The 10,522-nt window shown below is 44.3% G+C and overlaps 1 pseudogene; it reads left to right on the forward strand.

Moving 5' to 3' along the window:
- Positions 1-2,260: 2,260 nt before the first annotated feature.
- Positions 2,261-3,713, forward strand: LOC148918035 (uncharacterized; annotated as a pseudogene).
- Positions 3,714-10,522: the final 6,809 nt, after the last annotated feature.

Raw genomic sequence — 10,522 nt, forward strand, 5'->3', positions numbered from 1 at the left:
TGCAATAATGTGAAAATATTCTATTTAAAGGGTATAGCCACGCAGCTGTACGTCTAAAAATTTATAGCGTATGGCCGCACGGCTACACGGCCCAATATTCTATTTATAAGGTATAGCCGGTCGGCTATACTGTTATAATTCTATTTACCCAGTATAGCCGCGCGGCGATACGGTTAAATATTCTATTTAAAGAGTATAGCACAAGGGACTATATGAATATAATATTTTATGAGTACACCGGCTGTACGATTTAAATATAATAATTAAACAATACAGCCGCGACTATTCTCTTCAAATATTAGCAGTGGCCATTTCCTCAGGTGATTAAAGCATGGAGGGTAGATTTTTCTGTATTTCTCGGACCTTCTCACGTTTAGATGCCTCCTCTTTTGCAGTCCTTCCCTTATCTAGCACATCAAAATGATTGTGATGCGACTAATAATTTCATAAAGTAAAAAACAAAAAGAAATTTTCAGTGGGAAAACAGATGCAACGATAACTCACCAGTGTTTCTTTGCAGACCTCCCAGTTCCCCTTTCACCTGTACAACCATTGGCTGGCAATACTACCATGATTAGAACCACCATGGTCCTAGGAACAAAAACAAATGCAACAGCCAAAAAAAATTGAAGAAACTGTTTCTCGTTGATTATCAAACTTTTCCGGACATCCTCAATGACTCTAGTGTCTGGCATGAGTCGAGGAGTGTGTGTCTTCTTCGAAAATTTTCCTTGCTTTAGTTGCGAAACTGCTGAGCTGACTGCATGCTTGATTGGATCGAACTTATGAAGGCGCAGTACATCAACACAAGTGCGTACATGTTGAAAGTAATCCAATGGTTCTTCAACTGTGAGGTCATAGACGTTTTCAGATATTGCAACATCATTGAGAACCTCAAGAAGGTATCGTCCATAACCCTTGTGTTGATAAGGAGGCAATACCAATATCTGCCATCAACAAGCAGGCTTGTTAAAACTCAACAGCACCAAGATTGCACAAAAAATGAAATTTATTTGAACTACGGAAGCACCAAGCTGTTTCTCTAGAGCATGCATAACTAGCAACTGATATATACAAGGAGCAAACCTGACCAATCCGCAACCGAGAACTATATATCAGGATAATGGTGAAAACGATACACAGCTGTAAAACCAAGCAACATATTGTAGATTTCCCCCTGCTGATCTGTTTTCCTCTGGATCAGGACATACAACTCCCAGCTTGGATCCACAACATCAATTGGACTGCTACCTAATTCAAAAAACAACTGATGTCATATTCTTACACTTCCCCTTCCCATCTTTTCACCATAAAAATAAGAAAATAACAGAGTGTTCTCCGATGATGTGGGATAGGTGATAAAATTACCATCAATGAGAAGAAGAGCAAGAGGAATCGAGTGATTGTAAAGGTCTCCAGCATGCAATACAACCAAGCAAACAACCTGAAGTTGGCTATAGTATAGTACTTCCACGCGGCTATACTAGGTTTTTTCCTAATTTTATTAAAAATAGTACAGCCGATCGGCTATAATTTTTTTAAAAAAGTATAGCCGAGTGTACTGTGTTTTTCTTAAAATTTTTAAAATACTATAGCCGGTCGGCTATACTCCGTTTTTTTATAAATATTCTGGTGAATCGGACTCGAACTCATCACTACGAACGTCTAGGGCACGAGCAAGCCCGTTCCAGGTTTTGAGCAGTGTTCGAAATATCGGCCTAGGAGCTAGGTGGGAGGAAACCGACACCAGGGAGTTAGGTGGGGCTAGGAGGCCTGGGCAGTTCTAGGCGGCTCGTAGGATGCCTGGGTTGTTCTAGGAGGCCTGGACAGTTCTAGGCGGCCTGGATGGATCTAGGCGGCGCCTAGGGGGCCTGGGCGGATCTAGGCGGCTCCTAGGCGGCCTGGGATGTTCTAGGCTCTGCCTAGGCAGCCTGGGCGGGTCTAGGAGCCAGGGCAAGTCGTGTCCTTTTTTCTCCAAATGAAGACAGACGAAGCTTGCTGGTGCGAAGGAGGAAAGGTGACATAAAATAAGGAAAGGCATAAGAAATGAGGGGTTTGTTTCGTGTGGAGTGAAAGGAAGAGATAGAAAACTGTGTGGACTTGGTTGGGGTAAAGAAAAGGAAAGGATAAATTAGTCGTCAACACGCATGCAGGGAGAGGTCAGTTAGTGGAGGGAGGCGCATTGGCATTGCTCACCAATGCCTTTCTGCTTTATTGATTTCTTTCTAGTACTAGAAGCCTAATGTTACTGTCTAAGAAAGAAAGGTCTCTTGGAGCTTTATAACTGGCTTCAAGGGCATCTTCCAGCTAATATGACAGTGGACCATGAAATGTATTTTGTAGAATGTGTTGACTTTGCCAAATCCTTCATCCAACTGTATATCAAAGAGGTATGTCTTCTTTATCTTTGAAACTAGGAGTTTTTTTGTCTATGTTTATATGCAACGTGATATAAGCAAAATAGGCAATCTATTCACCCAGACCCAAAAAAAGAAAAATTGTATCCATATTTTGTTTTGTCTATCTGAATGCATCATCTTATTCAACAATTTCACGTACTAAAATTGCAGTTCTGTATTCTTCATTTGTCGTATTTTTCTTGTAGTTTTTTAGACTCATGTCCTCATTTCTTGGCTTGTTTTTGAACTGTAGGATGATGTATTATTCAAAGTGCTCTTTCATCTGCTTTGTGTACCTTGTTGTGCAGAACAGTAAAGAATTAATATCCTAGTTTTCCATTTTTTTAAAAGTTATCGTCATGGATTCCTTTGAACAAGATTTTTGGGTTTATATAGGGATGAAAAGGAAAAGGTTGCATCGGAGGATTCGAATGGCAATTTACTTTTCCGTGTCTCAGATCTTTTCAATCCTGTACTCTTGTTCCATCTTTTCCTATTAGAGGCAAGATGCTCACTCTTGGACATTTACGTATCTGCATTTCCACTTCGGCATGCCTCCTAGTTGTTAATTTGAAATATAAATGGTATTGCAGAATAAAAAAGAATCACTGACATTGTGCACTTTCTTTTTTCTTCCTATTTTGCAGTTGAGCTATGACCATCAGGTGCTTCTTGATTACCTTATTTCAAAAGATACCGGAATCAGTTGTGCATAATATCTTTTAAGGTCTTTTCTCTTTCTACACCTTCTCTTAACTTACGAAATCTAAACCGTGGTGGGCTGTATTTTTCTGGTGTCGACCTCGGTGACTAAACTATAAAACATTAACCCTCTGCTTTTACATGACTTCTTAACTAATTAGCAAAACAAGAATCAATTTGGTTGAACCCAGACAGTTGTTTTTAATTGCAACTCTTTGTATCTTTCATTTGCTTCTTACCATCCTTAATGCATTCTCTTTTAGGTGCTTGCGTAAAGTGTGTGATTCATGGAGCTTATTTGTGGAATTTCTAGTGGGTGGGCAAGCTACAAATCAATCATTTTGCAAGAAAAGAAAAGTTTCATTGGGTGGCTCGAGTTCCTGGGGAGAGGATTTTCTTGCACCAACAAAAAATCATCTTACATTTCTTGATGATGAACCTGATGAAAAAAATGAAAATGGCTGCAAGCACACCCAAAATGGAGGACAGTATTTCAAAGAAGCCAAAGAGTGCTTACTTTCACTTAAAATTTCTATTGAAGGTCTACACCAAAAGAATCTGTTTCCCTACAATCCTAATGTTCTTTTGAACCAGTACGTCTCTTTGAAATGAGTTTCATTATGCTTCTCGGTAAACTAGTGATTGCTCTTACTATAGGGTTTGATTTCATTTTGAATTTACTACAGTCAACTTCTTTCTTTCACTTTTAGTTTCATTCGTTCCTCGTGATCACGACTTATCCAAACTAAACTGGTTGCTCTTTGCTTGCAGCTTAACAAGATTTCAGGAACTCTGTTTTGAGGAAGAGAAATAAACTTCTCAAAGAATGAACTTATCAGCACAGATTTTTGCAGAGCATCATTTATTCCTTTGAGTTGAAGTGATAAAATGAGATCTTGCCAACCAATGAGGCCAAGTCTCGACGAAAACTCTTTGAGTTTCTTTGAGTCAGGCAACTGGGCCACAGTCAGACAATGCTGGAAAGAGTGCTTTGAGATCCTCATGACTCTTTGAGGCCATATATGGAGATTTTTAAGAAGTGAATGCACTTTGTGGATGAACGTTGTTACATTGAGCAGTGAGGGAATAGAAGAACAAGCTTTGTAGTTAAGGTAATTTAGATTCTATGTATAGAATTTCCAATTTTTTTCCTCAACAAGGATAGGCGAAGAAATCCAATTCGTAGCATAGTTAAATCCACCAGATGAAGTCAAAGTGATATAAATGGTTCTGATCACATGTTCATGTTTGTTGTCTAGACCAGTAAAACTGTTCTCCCACCTCCAGGATATTGCTAAAAAATACTCTTAAACATGAGCACCTGCTAATGCACTATACATATTCGATATGAATAAACTATTGTCAAAGAAAATCACCTGATATTGGTGTAAATTAATTCTATCCAAACTATACCAGCCGCCAGAGAGATAGAAAAGGACTTTACATGATCTCAAGTCTTCCTAATCTCAATTGTCAAAGAAAACTATACCTGATATTGATGTACCCCAAGTCTTCCTTATTATCTCAAACATTCTTCTCATTTCAAAATATAAACTTCCGGTTTCTTTTTCCTTGTTACTTGGCATGATGGCGAGAACAACGTTACCGGGCGGTTTTACTCGGTATTTTCTTAATTTTTTTAAAAATAGTATAGCCGCCCGCTATACTCGTTTTTAATATTCTAGCGAATCAGACTCGAACTCATCACTACGAACGTCTAGGGCACAAAGCAAGCCCATTCCATGTTTTGAGCAGTGTTCGAGATATCGGCCTAGGAGCTAGGCGGGAGGACACCGACACTGGGGAGTTAGGGGCCTAGGCGGCCTAGGAGGATCTAGGCCGCTCGGTCTGGGAGCAGGCGGGTCGTGTCCTTTTTTTCCAAATGAAGACAGACGAAACTTGCTGGTGCGAAGGAGCAAAGTGACATGTATATAGTGTGTGAGAAGGAGGAAAGGTGACATAAAATAAGGAAAGGCATAAGAAATGAGGGGTTTATTTCGTGTGGAGTGAAAGGAAGAGATAGAAAACTGTGTTTCTGTTGTTGAGAGAGTGAGAATTGGGAGGCAAATGAAGAGGGGATGAGAGATTTATAATTCCTGGTGGTCTTGGTTGGGGTAAAGAAAAGGAAAGGATAAATTAGTCGTCAACACGCATGCAGGGAGAGGTCGGTTAGTGGAGGGAGGCGCATTGGCATTGCTCACTAAAGCGTTTCTGCTTTATTGATTTCTTTCTAGTACTAGAAGTGACAGGACCCGTGGCCCGAATTTCCTGTAACCCGAGATTTAACCTGCGGAGACCCCGGCATCACCCCCATGCCGGGTTCACTCCTTAAATCTATGTCCTCATTTACTAGAGAGGATTAGGGGCACGAGACTTCTCACAAATTTCGGCAGTAGTCTCCCCTGTAAATTGAACGTTTCCCCAAAATTTCCACATGCAAAAACACATTTATAACCCAAATGCCAGCATGCACAATATAATCTCATGCAATTTACATAAATGGCCTCCGGCCTTCAAATGATTCTAGCAAGACTGCCCACAAAGTTTTTAAAATAACTTAATGCATCAAACATGCATATAACAACTTCAAAATCTAACTACGCACACCTTCACTTGCTCAGTCCACAGGACGAGTCTCAATTCAACCAAGTTTTGGGACCAACAACGAGGTCCAAACCAATCTCAATAAGACCACCTAAGTGGGGTCTAATCTGTGGCTGCACTAGTAACTTCAGGCTGCCTACGTACCCTACTAAGGGATCAAGCCACACGTAGCTCTTTCGTATCTATCCTGGCTCCTAATATCAAATAAACCATTACCACCACAATTACATACATTCTAATATTTATCCATCACAACCCATCAAACACAAACACAATATCACCCCTCATACGACGGGACGCACCCGGCCTCGTATGGGGCCTGTCAACACGCCGGCTAATCCAAAGACGCGTGCGACCTCACACCGGGCCGGCTACATTCTCACCAGCCCTCACACAACCATATCTCCCCTCATACGTCGGGACGCACCCGCCACGTATGGGGTCTATCAACACGCCGGCTAATCCAAAGACGCGTGCGACCTCACACTGGGCCTGCTACATTCTCACCAGCCCGGCCGCTACATTCTCACCACCATCACACAATCGACAGACCCGCCCGAATTTCGAACTCGGCGGATCTCGTCTTGGTGCCGACATCACACGATGCCGGGCCCACTTACTAAAACCCAAGACATCCTACCAAAATTTTGGCAGAGTCTCCCCTGCAAAGTGCTCAAACCCAACAATAAACAACCTGCAATACTTACATCAATATACAACCCAACTGCTAGCATGCATTTAACACACTACAATCCAACACAAAATGGCCTCCGGCCTCAAGTAATAGCCTAACATGGGCAAGAACAGAGCGTCTACAGAATTTGTTTACAACAAACAGGAGTAGAAAGAATTTATACAGACCTAACAATCGACAAGTTCGAGCTCGTGACTTGCTCGAATGCCTTCAGGAGCAACTACATGCTGGGGCGCAAAAATGTAAAGATGTGAGTGGATGAAATAAAGTTTCACTTTAAATCAACATAGTAACCCCACCATGTAAAAATAATGCTCTAGCATGCAGTTTCACAATTCAGAAACCAAAACTCAAACACAAAAATCCCAAAGTCCAAAACATCTCCACATCTCAAGCCCACAACTCATTTCCCAAAATATATGCAACTCTCCACAACCCGTACATACCCATATATAAATATATATATATATATATATAGCTAGGACTCTAATATAAAATATACTCCTCTCCATACTAATGTACCGGGGAGACAATCCAACTGGGATTGTTAATCGTACGCAGGATTTCGAACACTAACCCGCGTCCGGGGATGAGTAGTCCAACCGGGACGGAACTCCATAGCTCACACGCCGGCACGCCAACGACACGTGTAGCTCACAAATCTCATATCAAGTCCTACGCGCGAGCAGTATCATCACCCCACCGGCACTGCCAACGACGTGTGTGATGATACTCAAGCAATATACATACTCTCCCATACGCCGGCACGCCAACGACACGTATGGAAAGTGTCTCACACACCGCACTGCCAACGCCATGTGTGAGACCCGTAATCTCATGGCCTTCCCACCCCACCGGCACTGCCAACGACGTGTGTGGGAAGCCTAGTAACTAGGGAATGGTACTCACCTACCATACTCATACATCTCACAACCATCCATCAAACTCCTATCTTTCCACAATCTCACCACAACAACCTCTCATACTCTATACATAGACAATATAGATAGCCATCCCAAAATCCATATCAACATAATCATCGTACACAAATATATATGTCTATACTCAAAATATATAGCCAAGATATATAAACATATTCAAATCATCAACCAAAAGCTTATTAAATCAAAGTCACCATCATTTAAAGTATAAGCACAAAACTTTCATAATTAAAAACCATGCATATGCTTAAAACAAAGTCCACTCACAAGTAATCCCAAGCTGCCCGGCCGTGAGGGTCCCGCCTGCTGCGAGTGATCAACCAAGTACCTATTCCAAGATACAAATCCTTGATTAACATCACGTACTTCCAAAACGGAAATTCACGAAAGGAAATACTTAAATCCCCAAGTTCCCGGTGCGCTCACGTCCAAAGGAACATCCTAAAGTCCAATTACAGATTGGAATTCGCTTCCCAATCGCACGGTGATCGCGATTTCCCTAAACTTCACATTATTGAATCGGAACATCCGGGGCTCCAATTCACGATCCGCGAATTCCTACAGATTCCTAAGAGTACCTAGATCAACATACTTCAATTTGGAAACGATCCAACGGTCAGAACTCATCGAACCCGGATAACGCACAATATGCGAAATCCGTTCGATAGTCAAACGATATCCAAATTGAGATCCGCGAAATCCTACGCACTCGTGACAACCTAAAGATCTCAACAGGACGAAAGACAACTTCACCCACCTTGCCCACGCGCTGCCACACGCGCCGGCAAGGCGCTGGTGTGTAGAGAGATTTCCGGCGACGGAAAATCTCCACACCAACGCTCACCCTTCCAATCCTAGATACTACTCGAAGAATGGAGCAACTTTTTCAACTACGGCAACGTCCAATTCGGACGGCAAGTGGCCGGAATTTCAAATTGAAATCCGGCCAAAACCTAGGTTTCCAATTCGATTCCAAACTTCAAATTCGATCTAATCCTAACCCAAAATCAGCTAGAACACGTAAAAAGGAGAAGAAACCTCACCTGGTTCACCGGGATTGGACGGCGGAGACGACGGCGCAACGATCGAAACTTCGAACGGCCGATACCGTCGACGATTCTCCGGCTTCCGGCAAGGAAATTGGGTGGGTCTTGATCGGGACTTCGAGGGGAGTTGAACGGGATCGATCTTGAGGGTCGAGGTGGATCGTGGCGGCGGCGGCACAGTGGTTTCCGCTCGAATGAACAAAGACGGGGAGGGGGAAAATCGCAAGGAAGGGGAAGACACGGAGGAAGAGAGAGAAAGTGAGGGTAAATGTGAAAAAATCAGATTTTTACCCCAAACTTACTTGAAATAATTACTGTTCGCCACCGAACAAGTTTTGATCGCCAAAGCTTCGTTAAATCTCCGATTCAGCCTACCGCTTTGTCTACGATTTCGTCTCGAGTACCACCTACGCAACCACACCATTCACGGTCCCAAAGTCTTCCGGATAAGAAAGTGACCAAAATCACCCTTAACCCGAGTAATTTAATATTTTCCCTTAATTAAATTAAATAGGAAAATAAACGAGTCGGGGTGTTACACAATCACATCTCCTCATACGTCGGACGCACCGCCACGATGGGGTCTGCAACACGCCGGCTAATCCAAAGACGCGGCGACCTACACCGGCCCGCTACATTCCCACCACGCTACATTCTCACCACCATCACACAATCACATCTCCTCATACGCCGGACGCACCCGCCACGTATGGTCCGCAACACGGCTAATCCAAAGACGCGCGGCGACCTCCGGGCTCGCTACATTCTCACCAGCCCGCTACATTCTCACCTATCACACAATCACATCTCCCTCATACGCCGACGCACGCCACGATGGGTCCGCCAACACGCCGCTAATCCAAAGACGCTGCGGCGACCTACCATCGGGCTCGGCTACATTCTCACCACCGCTACATTCTCACCACCATCACACAATCACATCTCCTCATACGCCGGACTCACCCGCACGTATGGGGCCAACGCGCCGCTAATCCAAAGACGGCGGCGACTCACACTAGGCTCGCTACATTCTCACCACTCACACAACCATATCTCCCTCATACGCCGACGCACCGGGCCACGCATGGGGACGCCGGCTAATCCAAAGACGCTGCGACTCACACCAGCTACATTCTCTGGCTACATTCTCACCACCATCACACAATCACATCTCCTCATAGGTCGGGACGCACCCGCCACGATGGGTCTGCCAACCACGGGCTAATCCAAAGACGCGTGCGACCTCACCATGCGGGCTGGCTACATTCTCACCGCTCGCCCGCTACATTCTCACCAGCCATCACACAATCACATCTCCTCATACGTCGGACGCCCCGCCACGTATGGGTCTCAACACGCCGCTAATCCAAAGACGGCGTGCGACTCACCACCGGCTGCTCTCACCAGCCACGCCGCTACATTCTTACAGCCATCACACAATCACATCTCCTCATACGTCGGACGCACCCTTGGCCACGATGGGTCCGCCAACACGCCGGCTAATCCAAAGACGCAGCGGCGACCATCACTGCCCGGGCCAGGCTACATTCTCACCCACAGCTCGGCTACATTCTCACCACCATCACACAATCACATCTCCTCATACGCCGGACGCACCCGGCCACGATATCCGCCAACACGCCGGCTAATCCAAAGACGCGGCGACTACCACCGGGCTGGCTACATTCTCACCAGCCCCGCCCTGGCGCTACATTCTCACCACCATCACACAATCACATCTCCTCATACGCCGGGGACGCACTACCACGTATGGGGTCCACAACATGCCGCTAATCCAAAGACGCGTGCGACCTCACCGGCACGCCCGCTACATTCTCACCCTCAACATGATCACAATATGGGGAGTACGTGGGGTAGTGCGATAGCACCGTAAGCTAACATTCGATCGCTTTATTTACCTTATCCATCCACACAATTTATTATAAAATATTATTTCTAAACTTATATAAACCTCAACCAATAAAGCATTCCATAAACTCCCCATTTAAATTCATCAATTATATCTTAAGCTCACGGTCTCCGTTTCACTCAACAACGCTCGAGACCTGTCACTAAGGTCATTCTAGCCCTCCTGGGATGGTAGAACTACAAGGAAAGTCTAGCGGTCAACCCAGG

The sequence above is a fragment of the Prunus mume genome, linkage group LG4 (assembly GCF_029339155.1).
Source record: "Prunus mume cultivar Tortuosa linkage group LG4, ASM2933915v1, whole genome shotgun sequence".
In the NCBI taxonomy this organism is placed as follows: domain Eukaryota; kingdom Viridiplantae; phylum Streptophyta; class Magnoliopsida; order Rosales; family Rosaceae; genus Prunus; species Prunus mume.